This window comes from Biomphalaria glabrata, chromosome 6, assembly GCF_947242115.1.
Source record: "Biomphalaria glabrata chromosome 6, xgBioGlab47.1, whole genome shotgun sequence".
In the NCBI taxonomy this organism is placed as follows: Eukaryota; Metazoa; Mollusca; class Gastropoda; family Planorbidae; genus Biomphalaria; species Biomphalaria glabrata.
The window spans coordinates 25,993,541-26,016,666 of record NC_074716.1 but is presented as its reverse complement, the minus strand read 5'-3'; the positions used below and the strand labels follow the sequence as shown (position 1 = coordinate 26,016,666).

At 36.9% G+C, this 23,126-nt stretch overlaps 1 protein-coding gene across 4 annotated transcripts in view; it reads right to left on the bottom strand.

Annotated features, from left to right (window-relative positions):
- The window catches only part of LOC106079137 (relaxin receptor 1-like), a 327,070-nt gene that overhangs the window by 183,025 nt on the left and 120,919 nt on the right, over window positions 1-23,126 (bottom strand). The window lies entirely within an intron of this gene.

The following is a 23,126-nucleotide window of genomic DNA, read 5'->3' as shown; positions in this document are numbered from 1 at the left end:
CACACACACACACATACACACAACCAGCTCTTTATGAATTAGACTTCTATGTACTTCTCTGTGACCACAGATGACCTTGTAACACTCTGACCGACAGTGGGATGAAGGAGTTTTTAAATCTTTCTGTTTTAGTCCTAATGGGAAGGAGACGACCGCTTCGTCCAGATCTGATGTATCAGTGGTTTCATGGGTGCAGGTTGTCTTTAAGAATTGTGTGTGTTTTGAAATGTCTTTTTTTATGTTTTATATCGCGTTATGACATTAGTATTATGAATAAATTAATAAGATATTTTTGTAGAGTTTTTATTCATTGTTATAGTGAAAAATTAAAACACAATGTGCTTTTTAATTAACAACTGTGAAGATAAGATATCGACTATATTAACATGCAATAACAATAAAATCTTGCCTTGCTGGGTTTTTCAAGTTGACTTTCAAACTTATATGTTATAAAACTTTAGTGATGGCAAACAGAGATTCTTAAAGAGAACAGTTTCGTACTAGTTCAATAGTTGTGAACACTAAGTAGATCTAGCTCTACGTGAGCGGGAAGAGAAAAAAAAAAAAAAAGATCCTTAAATAAAATAACTTTGTGGGCTCTTTACAGCTCACTTAGTAGAGAAAGAAGACTGTCGTTAAACGTCATAAAATCTGTATATAATAATAAATTTAAGTAAAGTTCCTCCTTTTATAGGGCATCTGTTTCTGTGGCCTACCGTTGACGAGGGTGTCATGTGGCCAGCACAACGAGCAACCGCCTTTACTTTTCCCCAACTAATGTCAGTCAATAGATTGAACTTTTGAAACCAAAATTAGATAAGTTAAAAACTGTTTTGGTTTGGTCAGAATCAGTGGCGTAGCTATGAATTTACCATCATTAGAGGGCCTGCCTCAAGTGGGGGCCCGGAGGGATTTTAAAATTCTCCCTCTCCCCCCCCCCCCAACCTTAGCTACGACTCTGGTCAGAATGTATTCAGAGTACTTAAAGAAACACCTTAAATCTTGAATTCAAATATAACAAGGCTACAATGACAGTTTGTGTGCAAACACAAACTCAAAATTGACCACGAAATGGTCCACCGAGAGTCTTCACCGGGATTCGAACACGGGACTTCCGGTTCCAAGTGCTTTACCCCTCAGCCACAGCATCTCTATATATTCATTTAGAGTATACTTATATTTTTTAAAATAATAATTATTAACCTTATCCATACATTCAAAATTAATAACATGTTACATTGTAGTAAAGTGAAACTAAAAAAGATCTATACTTTTTACAAAATTAGATAAATTGGCTACACGAAAAAAAATTCTTGACCTAGATTACTTTACATAGTGAGCTAGCTACATCTGTGTACAAATGACTTGACAGACTTTCCCCTCGCAAATAAAAATTAATCTCTCCGTTGTCATACAAAATAGACCTAGATCTAAATAGATCTAGACCTAGTGCTAGATCTAAATCTAGATTCAAGATCTTAGTCTAGGCCAGTCTAGGGCTAGATCTAAGTCTAGATCCACTACTACTACTGTTTACATAATATATAAATCTGCACCCCTAAGCTGTCACAATTAAAGTTATTGCCTTAATAATTAAAATTGTGTTCAAATTGTTAATACATTTATGATATATCTGTATTATAGATATATCTAGATTTTTTAGACTGTCAAGTGTAGGCCTCTATAATGAGGATATGTCAAAACTGCGCGCTATAAAAGTAGTTTCGTTTTTTTTTAAACATATGACTACCACGAAGTTCGTATCAAAATTCTTTTTTTAAATTAACATTCGAATCAGTTTTTTATTCAATGAGTTAATTATTAAACGGAAAATATATTTTATAATGATCCATCGATACTTTTTCCATTGTGACCTTAGATGCAAATTTTTTGTACCAATGCGCGAATCTATGAAAAAAAGCTTGATTTATTAATGAAGAAGTCCATGACCTTTTAAAAAAAACTTACCTCCTCTGAACTTTTTCATTGAAAAGTTGTGTATTTCTTTTTTGAAAAATCTGCTTGCATAGATAATTTTAAAAACTAGATGGTCACTTTCGGATAAGAAAAAAGTAGCCTTTGCATCAGAACTTTAAATGATCTAAAATATTATGATGTCAGAATTTCATTTTCTCTTTTAGTTTCTGAGATCTAAACGGGACGGACGGACGGACGGACAGACGGACAGACAGGCAACATAAAACTAATAGCGTCTTTTCCCTATTCTCGGGGCCTCTAAAAAAGAAAAGTATTTACACTCTTCATTTGGTTTCAATACAAGAGTATCTTGAAGACTTTTTAAAGCAAAGAAACTTGATTGCTAGGCTAACATGAAAGTTTCACTAAGCTCTGATGACATTTTAGCTTTAGCAGTGTAGATGTGGGCTGATTACCTCTGAAACAATGAGACAAGTTTCCCGAAATGAACACAACAAGATTATCTGTTACTGGGTATCTTTTGTTAAAGCATCGATATCTTTTTTTTTTTTAGTATTGCCGTTACAACAGAGCCATTGTGGCAATGAGTAAGCTTAGGAAAAGGTCAACAACCTGTAACTGGCTTATCTGAGTACATGCATACTTTTGTAGTGAGTTTTCAGGGCTGGCTATCGCAGCACAAACCATTCTCCTAATGAGCATCAATGACCCCTAACATCTTTTAACGAGAGATTTACGAAGTGAAAACACTGACATATTGTTGACTGACATAAAACCGTGAGCTGCCAAAGAATCAAATCCCAGTGGAGATTAGAAGGATTTTTTACAAACCTTATATTAAGTCATTCCGTCTGTCTGTCTGTCTGGTAAAAGTGTTGCACACGTTATTTCTCCCACTTCCCACCTTTTTGATCCAGTTGAAACTTTACACGATTATTCATTGTCCCTAACAAAACATGAATCTATTCTTAAAAAATGTCTAATATATTAATGAATTAGTGGTAATTAATTAATTTTGTCTAATATAGAAACGGCAAATAAATCTTACAGTATTGAGATATGTGGCTGTATAAATATGCAGTTCTTCCCTTTATACAAGCTTTTTTATTATTATTAAAAGTAGTAGTTGTAGTAGTATAAATACTTTACTTTGTTCTGGACTTTAGACGAAGTGAAGTTGTTTTCCCCAGCACCGCTAGTTGTAAGATAAGCTTTCAAATACAAGGAATCAGATAAAAAGAAGAAAAAGCGATATGGCGAGATGTTGAGCCCAATGAAAACGTAATCAGATGAAGGTGGGAAATGTAAAAATCTTTTGAAATAAATGTGCCAAATAAATAATGTTAAGGACGCTATAGTGATAGATCTCTGTTGCCAACTTTATGATAAACAAAATAATTTGTGCTAAAAGCGAAAGAGTTAGTTGTTTTTTTGTTGTTTTTTTAATCTGTGCTTTTAACAAAATACAAACAGATGATTTAATATTTTTAAAAGACATGGCTTTTCAGCTATTTATAGATATTTGTAGATATTCCTCCATTTCTGAGCTACTTCATTCTGATTAATTTTTGTGCTGCACATATTGAGAACCACTTTTAGACTTGCTGATTATGAATATCAAGTGAAATAGGATAAGCAAAGTATCTCTTCTATTGATGCATTCTTACAAGTGACTTGTTTAAACGTGAGAGAGAGAGAGCCAGAGAGAGAGAGAGAGTTATAGTATTAAACTAGTTTACACATTGACTACTAGTCCATCGTGAAGGAAAAGTAAAGAATTTTAGATGTCTACGCTGACCTTGCTGCGCCCTACATATTTTGTCTCACCTAACACTAACAAAGCGTTGACATCAAAGCGTTATTATGTTGAAAAAATTGGTACATTGTCAGAAATAAAACTATTGTTGCCATTTCTACTAACCAAGAATTTTTTAACATATATATTGAAAAAAAAAATATATATATAGCTCCTCCTTCGTGGTCGAATATGAGAACATTTATCATTTCCTATGGACTCGAAGAATCCTGTAAAGTCCAATCCTCGCTTTAAAAAGCCGGCCGCATATATGGCATGGGTGGGTTAGGTCAGTTGCAGATAGGCCTGCTTCACTCAGCTTTTTGTTGGTTCGGTGCTCTGTCGCCCTGGCCACTCTTCTTGCTTCAAATCGTGAGACTCCGAGACTCACAGCTTCACGCCATGAGGAGCGATCGAGAGCTAGTGCTTCCCAGCCATGAATGTCGATATCGCATTCCTTGAAAGAGCTCTTGAGAGTGTCTTTGTTGTGCAGAAGTCGCTTGGGAAGACGATGGTCTGGCATGCGGACTACATGTCCCGCCCATCGAAGTTGGGACCTTTATACTGTCGCATTGATACTGTGCATGTTGGACAGCTTTAATATTTCTGTGTCTGGTAATATGGATACAATACTGAACATACGTATTTAATATTGTACAAGCTAGAGTTAATTGGTGCAATTACGAAATGGTCACAGCTTTATCGTTTCAAAAATAGTTATATTACGTTTGAATTCCCTGTTTGTCTATTACATTAAGGCATTAAAGGTAATGCCTTTGATGTCTTATGTGGTAGCATTCCTATTGTGTTCTAGAAAAAAACGTCATCATGAATGATTCTAAACGAGCTTTGGGTCGCTTGTTAAATAACCGAGGAACAATTCAAATCTTTGTGACTTATGGGGGCTTGAAGAACACCTTAAGTTGTTGTCGAGGTGAACAACTATATATCAGCCAAGTCAATACGACTTTGTGTTGTACTGGTCACATGATTCCACAGTTGTGTTGGTCATTTGAGCCATTATTTCTACATGTACATCTTAAGTTATACATATAGATCAATACTCTGCTGAAGTTGGCTAGTGTGCCTGGAAAATATTACTACTAATAGATTTATAAATCGGTGTTAACTAACACAATGTAGGCTTAAGTCACTGTGATAACATTATATAAACACGAGAGTTAAAATGACAAACTAATCTAAAAATAGTTTGAACCCATAGGTTTTAAAGTTCTTCTTGAATGTACTGAAGTAGGTTCCATTGACATCAATGGGGAACGAATTTAAAACATTTGGTCCATGCACTTAAACAGCCCTCAAACTTTTTAGCTCATTTATAGAGTTATGTGGAATGGACGCTTCTAATGGTGCCACGTTTCCCCCTCAAAAAGTGATCAGTTTACTTGAGCATTTCTTCGTTGTAGACGCACTGATGTCAAAGTGTTGCCACCTTGTAGACGTACTGATGTCAAAGTGTTGCCACCTTGTAGACGTACTGATGTCAAAGTGTTGCCACCTTGAAGACGTACTGATGTCAAAGTGTTGCCACCTTGTAGACGTACTGATGTCAAATTGTTGTCACCTTGAAGACGTACTGGTGCCACCTTGAAGACGTACAGATGTCAAAGTGTTACCACCTTGTAGACGTACTGATGTCAAAGTGTTGCCACCTTGTAGACGTACTGATGCCATAGTGTTGCCACCTTGTAGACGTACTGATGTCAAAATGTTGCCACCTTGTAGACGTACTGAGGTTAAAGGGGTTCCTTCTTGTAGACGTACTGATGTCAAAGTGTTGCCACCTTGTAGACGCACTGATGTCAAAGTTTTGCCACCTTGTAGACGTACTGATGCCAAAGTGTTGCCACCTTGTAGACGCACTGATGCCAAAGTGTTGCCACCTTGTAGACGTACTGATGTCAAAGTGTTGCCACCTTGTAGACGTACTGATGTCAAAGTGTTACCACCTTATAAACGTACTGTCAAAGTGTTGCCACCTTGTAGACGTACTGATGTCAAAGTGTTGCCACCTTGTAGACGTACTAATGTCAAAGTGTTACCACCTTATAGACGTACTGATGTCAAAGTGTTGCCACCTTGTAGACGTACTGATGTCAAAGTGTTGCCTCTTTGTAGACGTACTGATGTCAAAGTGTTGCTACCTTGTAGTCAAGTCTTGCATGAAATGGAAGATCTAGACCCATTAATGCCTTATGATTCAAGCGCTATAGGTGAGATGTCATGAGAATAGTTGAAATAACTTTAGATTCGACAACAAAAACAGACCCAATACACCTCTTCACACTTTAAAGTAAGATAAGGTCTCCTTTTCAGACCATGCGGTCTATAGGGCAAATGATGTAGAGGCCATATGTTTCTGTGGCCAACGGCTAACGACGATTCCGCCTTTATTTTTCCTCAACTAAAGTCAGGTACCCATTAGAGCTAGATGGACTCAAAACCCCTGATTTGGAAGCCAAGCACTTTACCGCTCAGCCATCGCGCCTCCTCTAAACACTATGAAGTTGTTTTACAATTCGATCCACACAAAGTTTGTTATAATCAATGTGTCTCCCGTCAGTACGATATGACCTTTTGATCTTGAAAATGGAGACTCGTTTTACTTATTTAGCTTGGTTGAATTCTTTATGTGACGAAATGTGGATATATATATATATAACTGTGTAGGAATAAATATCTATCTTAATAATATTGTGTATAGATCTAAATCCATTTCTAATACACTATCTCTCGTCTGATGGAAGAAGGGTGGGGGAATAACTCTAGCCGGTGCAAGTGATCCTTTAATGCCATGTAACGCATTCAACGGGCCCGATAGACTGGATTAATCCAAGGGACGTTATCCTAGGCAAGAGAGAGAATTAGTTATCCAATACCGCCGCGCCGTCTAATGTCATACCCAGACAAAGAAAGAGAATTAATGCAGTTATGACTCTTGCACATAGCACCGAAGTAGCACCAGTGTAGTACCAGAGCAGAAGCGTAACTACATGGTAGAACTACTATTTAAATCTCATAGTGACGGAATATAATATGACAAACAATACACCGAAATATGGAACTATTAAAAATGTATATTTAAACAAGAGAGTGAAGAGAGGTTACGTGCCTGCGGCACAGGTGTGGCTTCATTAATAAAGTGCAGTGAATAGTCATCTGCCGAAATTGAAAAACACTAAATGTGGCTCAACAAAGATGGCTAAGACAGATTTAAGGACTCAGTTATTGAGATTGGGTCTAAATCAAGGAAATCCTATGCCGAACTGGGAGTCGACCCCTTAGTAAGATTGTGACAGAACGTCGCATGAGGTTTGCGGGAATATGTTCTCCGACAAAATAAATTGCGCATAATAAGAGTTGCGATGACATCATAGTACAACTTGGCGCCACACATTCATGGAGGTTCTCAGAGAAGGTGGGAAGAGGCTTCAGACATTGCCAGTGACAGATTTTTGTGGAAACAGCTTGACGGCAAATGCGCCGAACGGCGCGGGAGGGTCTAAGTCAGTAAGAATAGCACATTAGTTTTTTGAAATAAGACTTTTTAATAGCAGGAAAATGCACTGTAGATACCTCAGAATATGCATTTTGTTGGCTTTCAATACCAGAAATAGTGCTTAGTGCCAGACCCCCTTGCTGTTAATGGCGGGGAGTCAAAAATTTTTTCCACTAACTACAGGAAGAACCTATTCTAGTGCACAATAAATGTGTTAAGTAAGAATGAAGGGTCAGAATGTAATAAAGATTATGTACACACACACATACATATATACCAATATTTTTTTTCGCGAGGGGGGAAGGGGGGGAGAGAAAAAATCCCCCCCCTCTAACCCCCCCCCCCCCCGAAAAAAAATCCTGGCTACGCCCATGTTTAAAATACATTAAAAAAAAAAATAATGACTTCAATAAACGTGATAAGATTGTGTGTGTCCGGCACAATGTTTCTAAGTAGCAACTGTCAACGAGCACTAAGTTCATTCTTTCAACAGACTTGGTAGAAAAAAAAAAATCAAACATTGTTTCATACTAAAACAAACTGAAAAAAACAACTCACAGACCCAACTAAATGTAGCCAGTTAACGTAGCCAGTTAACGTAGGCATATTCTACAGATTATTTTAGATTATTTTGTTAGTAGATGCTCGTGTTCTAAACAAAATCAAGACAATTTTATATCGGAGAAGGAAAAAATCCTCTCCATAGTTTGACAAGAATCACTTGACAGAGACAGAGAAAGATGACTTTTGTGACCTTGGATGGGCCCAAAGCCTTTATTTATTTTTAGATTTCCGGAGAGCTGGGCGAGCACTCTTAACTCAACAAGTCTCACTCAACGATAATAAAGTGCCACAATTTTGAAAGTTACAGAAAGCTAGAAAGTTTCGTCCCTTGAATTAAAAAAAAAGGGAATCGTCACTACGCCCACACTAGTATCAGATAAAACCCTAAGCTGTCTGTATGAACAGAAAAAGTGGATCTTATGTCACATGTATTTTTTAGTTCTGTTATTACACCGATAGAGAACAAAGAAAGTAACATACAAAAATATTTATTCAAAATGTTTATGTTTATAAATTTGCTACGAAATTGATGACTGTTTCGTAAGAGGGAATACTGTACACATATATTATATCTAGACTGGAAATCGGAAACAAAATCTTATCCGCGATTGATCGATTCACAGACCTATATATATATATATTATGTACGTAATTTTTTTTCAAGCTCTAAGGCAAGTCGCCCCAATAAATCTTGTCTGATCTTTTAGTTTTCAAAGTATAGAAATAATGCAAAATCATTTCTCGGATTTTCTTTAGAATGTGCTATTAATCACAAAACTATATGTTCTCGCAAATATATGAAACAAAGCCATTTACTGTTAGTTTCCGATGAGATAATGTTTTAAAACCCTAGATCGAAATAATTCATGTCTGATGATTTTAATCATCTTATTTACATTTAAATAGATTGATTCCTAGATCTTTCTAGATTATGTATCTAAAAATTGCAAAATAATAATTACGAGACGAGAGTCGCCTACTCTTATTTTTTGATATTCAATTACTAGATCTAGATCATAGACATATATATATATATATATATATATATAGACTGGACGATAAAGAACAAATTATTATCGGAAATATTTGGGAAAAGATAAGTTTGTAGATCCACATCACAAACCTATATATATTTGCCTATGTCTATGATTATAAAACAAAGACAAAATATTGGGAATATGGCAGTTTTGCACTTTTCAAAACTAAAGATCAAAGGTATATATTGGCTGAAATGTTATTCCTAGAATTTATAGCTCAATCGCCGCCATTTTTTTTTTACATAGATATAGTACATAAAACATATTGACTCCCCCCAAATAAAAATAACTTCCTACTTCCAGTCTATATTTATTTATGTCTATGATCTAGATCTAAAAATTAAATGATATGTTACATAGGTTAGGGTTCAAGAGAAACATTTCTTTACTTCTTAGAACTACTTTACAAAACTACGACTTGTTTCAACTTTTTTAAACAATTTTCACGACCATTTTTTGCAGTGTTAAAAGATCTCCATGTCCAGTCTAGATATAATGTATAAGTCTATGATTGTACTCTTAATAACCAATGCTGTGTGTCCTACGTGTTACTTAGTATTACACTCTACAGAGTCTAGAACGTAGCCCTGATGTTGTTATTGTCAGATAGTATTTTCGTTCTCATTGATTCCATTCAGCAGTTGACATTCATGGCGGAGTGAGTGATGATTCCATTGGACATTGGGGTATTTTTGTTAGTCAAGTCATGACTAAGGCGCGTTTTGTGTGTGATTGTAAGAGTGTGTGTGTGAAAATGAGCCAGTGTGTGAGTAAGACAGTGCGTGATTAAGACAGTGTGTGTGTGTGTAAGTTTATGAGGGAGATAAAAGTGAAACGGAAAAGGAAAAAAAGTGATTTGCACTTTTTCAATTAATGGATACATAGATTCAATGTTCTTGTTAGATATACCTATATACAAATAGACAGACAAACAAACATACATATATACATACATACATACATACATACATACAGACATACATACAGACAGATAGATAGACAGACAGACAGAAGAATCTTTATTGGGGGCAACTGGGTACATAGCAGTACAAAAAGGACAAGACTTCCTGTTTCTAAATATAGGACTAAGGACAAGAGATTGTGCACTGACCAAAAGAATGGAACAAAAATAAGATTCAAGAGATATTTAAAAAAACAAAAAGACTTAAGGCAATAGAGATATTAGAGATATACAGAGAAATACTGGGAGTGAGGTTATTAGAGATATACAGAGAAATACTGGGAGTGAGGGTATTAGAGATATACAGAGAAATACTGGGAGTGAGGGTATTAGAGATATACAGAGAAATACTAGGAGTGAGGGTATTAGAGATATACAGAGAAATACTGGGAGTGAGGGTATTAGAGATATACAGAGAAATACTGGGAGTGAGGGTATTAGAGATATACAGAGAAATACAGAGAAATACTGGGAGTGAGGGTATTAGAGATATTAGAGATATACAGAGAAATACTGGGAGTGAGGGTATTAGAGATATTAGAGATATACAGAGAAATACTGGGAGTGAGGGTATTAGAGATATACAGAGAAATACTGGGAGTGAGGGTATTAGAGATATACAGAGAAATACAGAGAAATACTGGGAGTGAGGGTATTAGAGATATACAGAGAAATACTGGGAGTGAGGGTATTAGAGATATACAGAGATATACTGGGAGTGAGGGTATTAGAGATATACAGAGAAATACAGAGAAATACTGGGAGTGAGGGTATTAGAGATATTAGAGATATACAGAGAAATACTGGGAGTGAGGGTATTAGAGATATACAGAGAAATACTGGGAGTGAGGGTATTAGAGATATACAGAGAAATACTGGGAGTGAGGGTATGTGACATTGATAGGATGAGATAAAAAAATAAAAAATAAAAGTAACAGTTTTGTTCCTGGTCAAATAATGTTTGCATGTGAATTCTTACACAATTTATTCCCACGTCATAGAGCATGAAAAATGGAAGTATAACATAGTTCATGCACTGATCACTAAATGTTAAATTAATTATATGGTTCGTTCCTAAGGTTAATGAAGCTGATCAGATTAATATTTCACGAAGACATTTTCAACATTCACACTTAGTTATTTTTTGACCCAATGACGTCATCACTTAATTAGCGATACTCTCTGAATCCAAATTAACAATATTGCAGACGTCCTACATTTCCTTGAGTAAGCAGCCCATTTTAGAACTCGTCCCGGTATATCACCATCCATCTCGCTGGCTCAGCGTTTTTCTAAATTGACCAATGTCTGAAGTTACCACGCTAAATCTGTCATTTTTTTATCCAATCCAAGACTGAGCTCAAGACATTTTTCCTCGTGTATTTGATTTATACTTCTTGTCTTATTAGGAGCTGGTGAATTTGTGTGTGTGTGCGTGCGTGTGTGCGTGCGTGTCTCATTCTTCTTATTCTAACATTTTTCTTGAGAGCTTCTATTCAAATGGTCCGTTCAGGGAATTGGTCCGAACGCTATACATACTCACATTGTAGTGTACTTGAAACATGGACATAAACAAAAGCAGAACATGCATTGTTTCAAAACTGATTTTATTAACTACTGATAATAAGTCTGTCCAGATCTGTCAACCGATGCAGAAACAATATAGTACGAAACACACTTTCTGTGTATAATTTGCACTATATATAGATACACATCCGGAAACTTACATTTTGGTAAGAAAGAGTAAACAACACTGCGGTACTTGCTCAGGTCTCAGGTATGTCCAGCATGCTAAAGCCAAGCCACCTGTGTTAGCTTGGTCATCTCCGCCATATGCAGTACGAACAAAGTCCCAGACAAATCTTTACCAGCTAAGCGCAGAACTGGCACAAAGAAAAGCTGGGGGCACCTCCCCCCCTTCCCTCCAATACGTAGGTGAGGAAGGAGATGTCTCTCAAGGATAGGGCTCTACAATCACCGGAGGGGGGGTGGGGGGACAGAAGCTCTTCAAGATGAATCATAATTGTTTTAAGATTGGAGGAGGTCAATGATCAGATATGGAGTGAGTGAGTGAGAAAGAGAGCGATAGAGTGTGTGTGTGTGTGTGCATTGGCTAATGTAATACTACTACTACTACTACTACTATTATTATTGTTGACTAAGATGTTATTGGGCGGGAATAAAAGACGAGAACATGTGATGAAAGTCGAGACAGAAAGACATTTACAGACTCCTCAAGACAGAAAGACATTTACAGACTCCTCAAGACAGAAAGACATTTACAGACTCCTCAAGACAGAAAGACATTTACAGACTCCTCAAGACAGAAAGACATTTACAGACTCCTCAAGACAGAAAGACATTTACAGACTCCTCAAGACAGAAAGACATTTACAGACTCCTCAAGACAGAAAAACATTTACAGACTCCTCAAGACAGAAAGACATTTACAGACTCCTCAAGACAGAAAGACATTTACAGACTCCTCAAGACAGAAAGACATTTACAGACTCCTCAAGACAGAAAGACATTTACAGACTCCTCAAGACAGAAAGACATTTACAGACTCCTCAAGACAGAAAGACATTTACAGACTCCTCAAGACAGAAAGACATTTACAGACTCCTCAAAACAGAAAGACATTTACAGACTCCTCAAGACAGAAAGACATTTACAGACTCCTCAAGACACTGTTTAGTCTATTTGTGTTTGACGTGACGAAGACATTAGAACTAGATTACTCAAAAATCTGTTCCGCCTCTCAGTGTTGTTCTAGAAACTAGATCTAGTTTTGACAAGAAATGCTTTTAAGAGGTCGAGATAGATTTAGATCTATATTTGTATGCCAGTGACTATTAAAGTAAATTAAGAATTTGAACTTCTTGTTTTGGTTAAAATTCGCCTTATTATTACATTTTTATTAAATGAAAGCTGACAATGCCTTTTTTTTAATAGTTAGTAGTATTGGCGTTTTCCATATTGAATGACAGCCAGATTTGACAATTTTGTCTGTTTTAAGGAGCTTTGCATCAGTTTTCAGAAGATTTAAATAATTTCAGGAGATTTTCATGACTTTTATTTTCGCATATTTTGCACTTTCAGGAGAATTCCAGAAACCCTTTAATAATAAGTTGAAATGGTTTATTTAAATATATTATACCTAGAATTCGCGCGGGGCCTATGAAAGTGCAGGGGCCCACTGCGGCCGCATAGGTTGCAGTGGCCTAAGACCGGCCCTGTGAGTAAGTGAAGTTTTCTTGTCTTGTTGTTATAGGACTAATCGCTAACACTATTGATCACTATAGCAGCAGCAGACTTGTCCAATTGATCACTATAGCAGCAGGACTTGTCCAAAGCTTTTCTCTCATTCTTTCTTAACTGTTTCAAATTTTTGTTTTCAATTCTATATTTCTAACCTGTCTTGGCAGTCTACCTACCTGTCTCGGCAGTCTACCTACCTGTCTTGGCAGTCTACCTACCTGTCTTGGCAGTCTACCTACCTGTCTTGGCAGTCTACCTACCTGTCTTGGCAGTCTACCTACCTGTCTTGGCTGTCTACCTACCTGTCTTGGCTGTCTACCTACCTGTCTTGGCAGTCTACCTACCTGTCTTGGCAGTCTACCTACCTGTCTTGACAGTCTACCTACCTGTCTTGACAGTCTACCTACCTGTCTTGGCAGTCTACCTACCTATCTTGGCTGTCTACCTACCTGTCTTGGCTGTCTACCTACCTGTCTTGGCAGTCTACCTACCTGTCTTGACATAGGTTGCAGTGGCCTAAGACCGACCCTGTGAGTAAGTGAAGTTTTCTTGTCTTGTTGTTATAGGACTAATCGCTGACACTATTGATCACTATAGCAGCAGCAGACTTGTCCAATTGATCATTATATCAGCAGGACTTGTCCAAAGCTTTTCTCTCATTCTTTCTTAACTGTTTCAAATTTTTGTTTTCAATTCTATATTTCTAACCTGTCTTGGCAGTCTACCTACCTGTCTCGGCAGTCTACCTACCTGTCTTGGCAGTCTACGTACCTGTCTTGACAGTCTACCTACCTGTCTTGGCAGTCTACCTACCTGTCTTGGCAGTCTACCTACCTGTATTGGCAGTCTACCTACCTGTCTTGGCAGTCTACCTACCCGTCTTGACAGTCTTCTTCCTGACTTGGCAGTCTACCTACCTGTCTTGGCAGTCTACCTACCTGTCTTGACAGTCTACCTACCTGTCTTGGCAGTCTACCTACCTGTCTTGGCAGTCTACCTACCTGTCTTGGCAGTCTACCTACCTGTCTTGGCAGTCTACCTACCAGTCTTGGCAGTCTACCTACCAGTCTTGACAGTCTACCTACCAGTCTTGACAGTCTACCTACCTGTCTTGACAATCTACCTACCTGTCTTGACAGTCTACCTACCTGTCTTGGCAGTCTACCTACCTCGGATCACATTCGTTCTATTCTTAACTTCATTGATACGTTACCTGCATGCAAAATGTCTGTATAAAAATATTAAGATGCAAAACAAAAAATACACTAGATGGATACCTAGCTCTATGATATTGCCTACACGTAGGCTGGTATTTAGATTATATTTGATCACATGTTTTTCTCCACTCACTTGTGTGCTATTTAGCACATACACTAACCCACAAAGACTCACACACAAGTGTAATCTATCCCTGGCCCAAGCGGCTTCTCTTAACTTCGTAGACGACTTGTTTTTGAAATCAATTTTTTTTTATACTCAACAAAAAAAAATATCGAGGTCACAGCGACATTTAGTAAAATGTTTATAAAAATATTTTTCTTTACAATATAATACCTAAAGTAAAACATGGCCTGGCCTATACTGTTGTGACTTATACAATATAATACCTAAAGTAAAACATGGCCTGGCCTATACTTTTGTGACTTATACAATATAATACCTAAAGTAAAACATGGCCTGGCCTATACTGTTGTGACTTATACAATATAATACCTAAAGTAAAACATGGCTTGGCCTATACTGTTGTGACTTATACAATATAATACCTAAAGTAAAACATGGCCTGGCCTATACTTTTGTGACTTATACAATATAATACCTAAAGTAAAACATGGCTTGGCCTATACTGTTGTGACTTATACAATATAATACCTAAAGTAAAACATGGCCTGGCCTATACTGTTGTGACTTATACAATATAATACCTAAAGTAAAACATGGCTTGGCCTATACTGTTGTGACTTATACAATATAATACCTAAAGTAAAACATGGCCTGGCCTATACTGTTGTGACTAGCAGAAATTATTTGTTAGGTTTAAAATTTGACAAACAGGGACGTCATCGTGTAACATGGCTTCGCAACTTCATGATTGATCTCAGGCCAGTGGACATCAGTTGGGAAGAGGCTGCAGACATTTCTGTGAAGAAGCCTTGCCACCCAATGCACTGATCGGTGCCGGATCTAAGTCTAATTGAGACTATGGTGAAAACTGAGACTAAGTTGAAATAAAGCATTACAATGTTAGGTACAATTTAGGTCTCAACACATTCGACTCTCTATTTCTTAGAGATTACTCAACGAGTTGTCTTTACGGACAAACTTGGCAACTAACGAAATAATGTGTTACCTGGTCAGAAACAAACTAACACTTCAATGGTACACACATTGCATCAAAAGATAATTTTTATATGCGCAAACATACAAGCTACAAACGTTTGATGTCGGTTAAAAAATGTTCAGGTAAATAGATTTGACAAGACAAGAAATAATGTAGAAACACACATATTTTTTTTAAATAAAACATGTTTTTATTATACTTTTTACCCAATGCCAGTGATTTGAGTTTAACTATCACATGTCTTAAAACTTTCACTTTTTCTGTATATAATCTGTTATCCACTCCCTTTCTGACTTATAGTTAGAAGTCATAAGTCCTACTCGTGGTATGGAAGATTGAATCTATTTCTTTTTTTAATAACTGATATGCTATACAGTGACATTGGAAATGTGAGACTACGTTCCTATTTATCCAAGCCCCATCGATAAATCCCTTTGAATAAGTAACAAAGACAATACAGTCTGACTGATTTCTTTTCTTTCAATTTTTATCACAAGCAAAATAGTGTCCTTAATATCTTCCTTGCAAAAACTGTAGTGCCAATATATAGTGATTATTATGACAATAAAATTGTTTTTTCAAAAGTATCGTGAATATACATTATGTGTATTTACGGGAACAAATTTCCTTATGAATAATAAAGATTATAATATAATTGTTGTTATTATTTTAGAAAGGTTAATTCATTTGGTTAATTCACTAGTTAATTGTTCCAGTAGTTCGTCGAACCCCTATTCAGACCTCGCGGAACACAGTTTGTGAAACACTGCTTTAAACCATTAGTTTTAGGCTTAGAGAAAAAAAAACATTTGTGAAGGCCCAAATGGAATACAATGAGCTCGTTCCCGTCACTATATTTATTTTGGCATTGTGTCCTCTAAAAAAAAAAGGAAACATGTATTTGGTTTGTCATCGTGTATGTGTCCCTTTTAGAATGAAATGAAAGTAGAGAAAAGACAGTGCTATAGATTATAGTAGTCCTACCTACACACGTACACACGCGAAATCATGTTCATTTCTTGCTCTCTCTCTCCAAAACAAAACAAAAGACTCAAGTTCAATCTTTTTGATGCTAATCTTTGTATTGATGCCGTGCTTACAAGGAAGCGGAATAGAAGATAGAATATAAGGCCAATTAAAAACAAGTTGACCTAGGGAGAAATGTGCTGTAAAACTAGGGAAGTCTTCTTGTTCTGCTACCTGTATATCTGGTCGTGGTTTATCGGGAATTACTGTTTTTAGGCTGCGAATTTATCAAAACCGTGTCTTAGCACCTATTAAAAGAGCGTCATCAAATTTCATGTGAAACCGTTGGATAGTTTTAGAGATCTTTCATGCTTACATATGTGAAATGAATTAGTGGTATTGAAGGAGTCTATATAATATGAAAATATTTGACTCATTAGCTACTGATTTCCAATGGCCAATTAGCTATCGACCATAACAATGAGTTATGGGCACCACAAAAACATTCTTGATACCATTGCGACTTAACATGAACCATCCGCTCACCCCTTCCATGGCCACTCTAAATCTTCTGCTCACTCCACGGGCCAGGAGAGGAGATGATGTTAACTGGTCAATGGAGGATGTAGAGCGTCAAGGGAGTTAACTACAGACGGCCAATACGAATCGAAGTGAATTCTCGAACACGCAACCTTCACCTTGAGACTACACAAAAGTTCGACCGTTGAGACACAGAATACTGAAGAAAAAGAAAAGTCAGATCTAGACTTTCCACGAAATGCCCATGCAGAAATTAAGCGCTTACTACATCAATAATAAGTTTGAATATAATTAATGTAAAAGGTCAAAATGACGTAATACTCATGTTGTATAAGTCCACAATATTCAACAACTAGCTGAGATGATCAAACACGCAGGCCTTACAAGTAGGCTTAGATTGAAGAACAAGTGGAAACAGAGAATAAGATGTATGGTTTATGTTAGAGCAATACTACACAAGGATTTTACGATTCACAGGTCATCTTCTACAATGTACATCAACAGAGAAATACATTTCTGATAGATGCCGCTGTCCTGTAAGTAAGAACAAGGTTCGAGGGACTAAGTAAAGGTCACAATGACCGAAACTCCTCCTAATATGTAAATTGTCACACACACACACCTAAAAAGGCCATGAGACAAAAAAAAAAAACCGAGTCAAAAGCAATTAGCTGAGAAACTCAGAAATACGAACAATGCATATTTCTCAAGGGGGATAAAGCAGCTCGGTAAATGAATCGAAGAATGATTACAAGTGCTTAACTGGTTATCTCCCCTGCAGAGTCAACTCTAAAGGTCTTAAGGATTGCAGTGTCTGCCTGTGAGACTCACAAGTAAATGGGTGGATTTCTTGTTCACACCACAAGTGAGCGATTCCTTAGTGTCCAAACAACGGGGGGAATAAGGCGCTCCCTGTTAGCGTTTTATTTACAATTTACATTTAGATCTATAAGTCACGTGCGCAGAGCGCGGTGTGTAATTAGAGAAGGTGAACTAATTAGAGCTACACTACGCACCAAAATAAAGGGCGGACATGAATTCATGAATAGGACGTATCTTACAATTTTCAAATCGGACGTTATGAAACAAGCAGAGATTACAACAGAACCTTCAACTCGGACGTTATGAAACAAGCAGAGATTACAACAGAACCTTCAAATCGATGACATAGAGATACATTGTCGTTGGTTTGTATCTCCAGACACCTAGTACAATTAAAACTGATGTAGACGTGTTATATTCTTGATCTAGAGCTTCAAAAAAACGTGAACTAAACTCTTTACAAACAAAAACTGATTGTAACATTATCAATAAATATACAGAGTTTTCTATTTCAACAAAGTTTACGAAGAAACACAAGGGAAATAATTAAAACAAAATATAAGTCACTTAAAATACACGTCTTTCTGTCACACGTCTTTCTGTCACACGTCTTTCTGTCACACGTCTTTCTGTCACACGTCTTTCTGTCACACGTCTTTCTGTCACACGTCGTTCTGTCACACGTCGTTCTGTCACACGTCTTTCTGTCACACGTCTTTCTGTCACACGTCTTTCTGTCACACGTCTTTCTGTCACACGTCTTTCTGTCACACGTCTTTCTGTCACACGTCTTTCTGTCACGCGTCTTTCTGTCACGCGTCTTTCTGTCACGCGTCGTTCTGTCACACGCCTTTCTGTCACGCGTCGTTCTGTCACGCGTCGTTCTGTCACGCGTCTTTCTGTCACGCGTCGTTCTGTCACGCGTCGTTCTGACACGCGTCGTTCTGTCACACGTCGTTCTGTCACACGTAACTTGCTTGTTCTTCTCTTTCTCACATCCCTATTTATTAACTTGATCGACGACAGACTATCTCGTGGTTTCATCAGAATCAGTTCACAGCTTACACAACCAAAACATCGGCTCACCTTAACTCATGATTACATCAGCTTACACAACCAAAACATCGGCTCACCTTAACACATGATTACATCAGAAGTATACACACACACACACACAGACACACCCCATCACAATTAAGTGACGGACAGAGGAAATAGACTGAGATCCTTTATTTTGTGATTAAAAGTATGGAATTGTACACTACTCTTATTTATTGTTAGTCCTTGAAAATCTGTCTTGTAGTATGCTTGTAAGTCTCCTAAGTATACTGATGAAAAGTCTAGCAATACTTTTCCCACAAATCTACAGCAGCGCATAACTACGTATTAATAGCATTAATACAATATGAACAAAAAGAAAATGTTCATTTCTAAATGTAGCTTTACACTATATGGATGATCTTCCATGTCGATAATTATCTTAAATCTCTGTATTGTGTTCAGTTGGACATTGTTTTGGGGAAATTTTAAGCGTTGGCGTATCTAAATGGAGAAGAACTAATGAGGGATGGGGCATTCGTGGAGAACGTATTCCACAGATTGTTCTTAATAAATACCCCAAGTCTGGATACGCCACTTTCAGGACATATATTTGGCGTACCCAGCTCAATAAAGATAGTATGGTGAAGTCATTGCCCCAGATATTAGATTATATCCAAGCAGAGAAATTTAAACTTGCCAGGTGGGGTTTTTTTTAACACCAGGTAATCTATTTCTATTGGTGTAGGTGAGGATGGGGGAGTTGGACTCGTTGACCCTCTAAGACGTTGTAATGTGTATCCGTACGCACGTGACGCCGGGTGAGCGTGTGCTGGTAATGTAGGTGGTAGTGTGTGGGTAAGCAAGAGTGTATATATGCTGGTAATGTAGGTGGTAGTGTGTGGCTAAGCAAGAGTGTATATATGCTGGTAATGTATGTGGTAGTGTGTGGCTAAGCAAGAGTGTATATATGCTGGTAATGTAGGTGGTAGTGTGTGGCTAAGCAAGAGTGTATATATGCTGGTAATGTATGTGGTAGTGTGTGGCTAAGCAAGAGTGTATATATGCTGGTAATGTAGGTGGTAGTGTGTGGCTAAGCAAGAGTGTATATATGCTGGTAATGTAGGTGGTAGTATGTGGCTAAGCAAGAGTGTATATATGCTGGTAATGTATGTGGTAGTGTGTGGCTAAGCAAGAGTGTATATATGCTGGTAATGTAGGTGGTAGTGTGTGGCTAAGCAAGAGTGTATATATGCTGGTAATGTATGTGGTAGTGTGTGGCTAAGCAAGAGTGTATATATGCTGGTAATGTATGTGGTAGTATGTGGATAAGCAAGAGTGTATATATGCTGGTAATGTATGTGGTAGTGTGTGGCTAAGCAAGAGTGTATATATGCTGGTAATGTATGTGGTAGTGTGTGGCTAAGCAAGAGTGTATATATGCTGGTAATGTATGTGGTAGTATGTGGCTAAGCAAGAGTGTATATATGCTGGTAATGTATGTGGTAGTGTGTGGCTAAGCAAGAGTGTATATATGCTGGTAATGTATGTGGCTTTGTTCGAGTGAGAACGGGATAAGGATGATGGTATATATTAAATAAAAGTAGAATTAGTAGATCTTTAGTACTGTGTGACTTTCAACATGACGAGAAAGAACTTTAGATGCTACCGAGTCTTGGAGATGTTCAAATGTGGCCTAGAGATTCAAGTTGGATCACGTGCTAGTTACAAATTATAAACAAAATATTTGTAAAATTACTAAGAAAACCTCAAAGTTTATTTAAGAGGAAGAGCCGCAAAATCACTGATATATATATATCAATACTGCAGGATTTAACTCCTTTTTTTCTAAATAAAAACAATTAAGAAATTAAATCTAACAGGTTAACTAAATGGTTAGGGTTTCTTGTATTGATTCATGTAATGTAATTGAGTTTCAATAATTCTACAAAATTTAAACTTGATCCGAGAATGGAAAGGTGGTAAAAAAAACGTGTGCAAGATTTTTATCAGACAAACAGACATACAGACTGTCTGATAGAGAAGAAGGCATTTTTTTTTATGCATTTAGAATAATTTAGATAGTTCCTAACGATTTTTTATTATAGAATTTTAAATCAGGATTTAACATTTTTGGTCCAATGACTAGAGTCCTCAGCTCTCGTCAATCCAAGTCAAAACATTTCTATTAATTTAATAATGGTTTTTATTTTTTTCTAATAAAAATAGTTGAATAGTCATTAAAACTTGATAATAATAATAGGCTTGGAGATTAAGCGTCTATGGAAATTGTCCAAAATAACAATTGTTATTGTTATATCAACCGAGGGGATAATAACAACTGACCTCATAGACACCTTCAAGGCCCTTAACATTCCTAGGAACATCTTCGTTGCCTGTCAGAGGGCGGTACTGCTGCAGACCTGCCACATCACCAGAAAATTCCTCAGTGGAAACTGTTAAAGGGACTACGATGAATTTTGTTTCTCTTTAGCGAAAATCGACCCTGGCAGCGCCAGAGAATGACTACTCGTTCATTTCTAACATAATAATAATATAATAATAAACAGTTTGTTTAGCTTTATACCTTTTAAAAATATCCTGTCTATATAGAACTTTGACAAATAAAAGTCAGTTTAAGAAATGGTGAGTTGATCATTCAATCGTTTTCATTGGCTCTTACGCTCTTTCACTTCTGCTATCTTGTTTGTTTTCATTTTTTATCTAAACACTAGCAGAAAGTTCGGTAAGGGGGGGGGGGTGGAGTGGAGGAGGTTTTTACTGACCAAGGATCGAGCGTTTGAAATTCCATCGAGCTCACGGATTCAGAATGTTTCCCTATTTTCAAGAACAGCAATATATCAACAGCCACCTTTTTGAAATGTGTCTTTATTTATTTCTTTTTTGTTACTTTTTGCTAATGAACCACCATCCCCTGAAGAGAGATAGGTTCACATTCTACAAGCTCATTTCTAAACACAGATAAGACCATTGCATTGAAGTCGTCACAAGTATCTACACGGCAGACTGAGACACCACTTATGGTTCCTAGTAGTCCAATTGAAACCAGTGGCTAGTGGACTGGCTATGACGAAGACGTACCTCGTGCTTCAAGTCTGCATAAATTATATCAACAAGACAAGATATAGTCTTCTCCCCACATATGCTAATCTTAACAAGCAAAAAGTAAACAAAAGCTTTTTCTAATAAACAAAGCTTATGTATGGGGAAGAGACGCAAAAATTGCTGTCATATCTCTCAATACTGCTAGTTAAGCTCCCTTTTTCTATTTAACACAAAAATTAATTAACTACTACAATTGATTAACTAATTGGCAATTTTTTATTGATTCGTGTCATCGACTATGAATAATTGTATACAATTTCAACTTGATCCGAGAATAGGAAGTAGGGGGGACAAAATGTGTGCAAGATTTGTACCAGACAGACAACTGACAGACAGAAGGAACGAGCTGATATAAGCTGTGCAAATATAGATTCTAAACAAGAACTTCTTTATATACATAACTATGCATTGCTCAGTGGGCAAATTCCTACAGAACTATTTATTTTTAGAGAAACATTGTGTATAATTCATGAATGTTTAAAATATAACTGCACATCACAAATACTGGTTAGTTATTTGACTCTCTCTAAGATTTCGGTAATTTTAAAAAATGTGCTGCTATTTGAAAGTCTTCCAACTTGAAGTTATCTCTTTCCCGTTTAGGTTTGTGACGTGTTAAGCGCCAATAAAGATTTACAACTCTTCAGGGGATATCTTACGAGTTCTTCGTGTGCATTTGTAGTGATTCAGGGCACATTATTTCCCCTTGTGTTACACGTGCTACTCATGTTGACGTAATGGTCCTCTTGTGGAGATACAGACCTTGACCTTGATGTGCTCTTCTATTTTCTTTTACTTCTAGTGAGTTCGCTTCTTGACCTTGACCTTGATGTGCTCTTCTATTATCTTTTACTTCTAGTGAGTTCGCTTCTCATTTAAATATTAGCATTATGAATTTAGCCCTTCTCTCCGGCTTTGAATAATACAGTATAACCAAATCTGATGTGTTTTTTTTTTATTTTCAGAAACGATTTTGTTGCAGGTTTTGTTTGTTTTGTTTAACAGTTGACCTTTTCTGACATAGAGGTACTTAATGCTTAAACTGAAACCAGGCATCACCATGACGACCAGAGACGACTCGGAATTATTGCATTCATTTTTGAAACGCGATAAGGGTAAACAAAAAGTAGATGACACACAAATTTAACACAAAACTGGTCGTGTTCAGAAAACAAAGTCATTTAGAAGTGCACAGTCCACAGTAGCACTTCGTCTTCAGA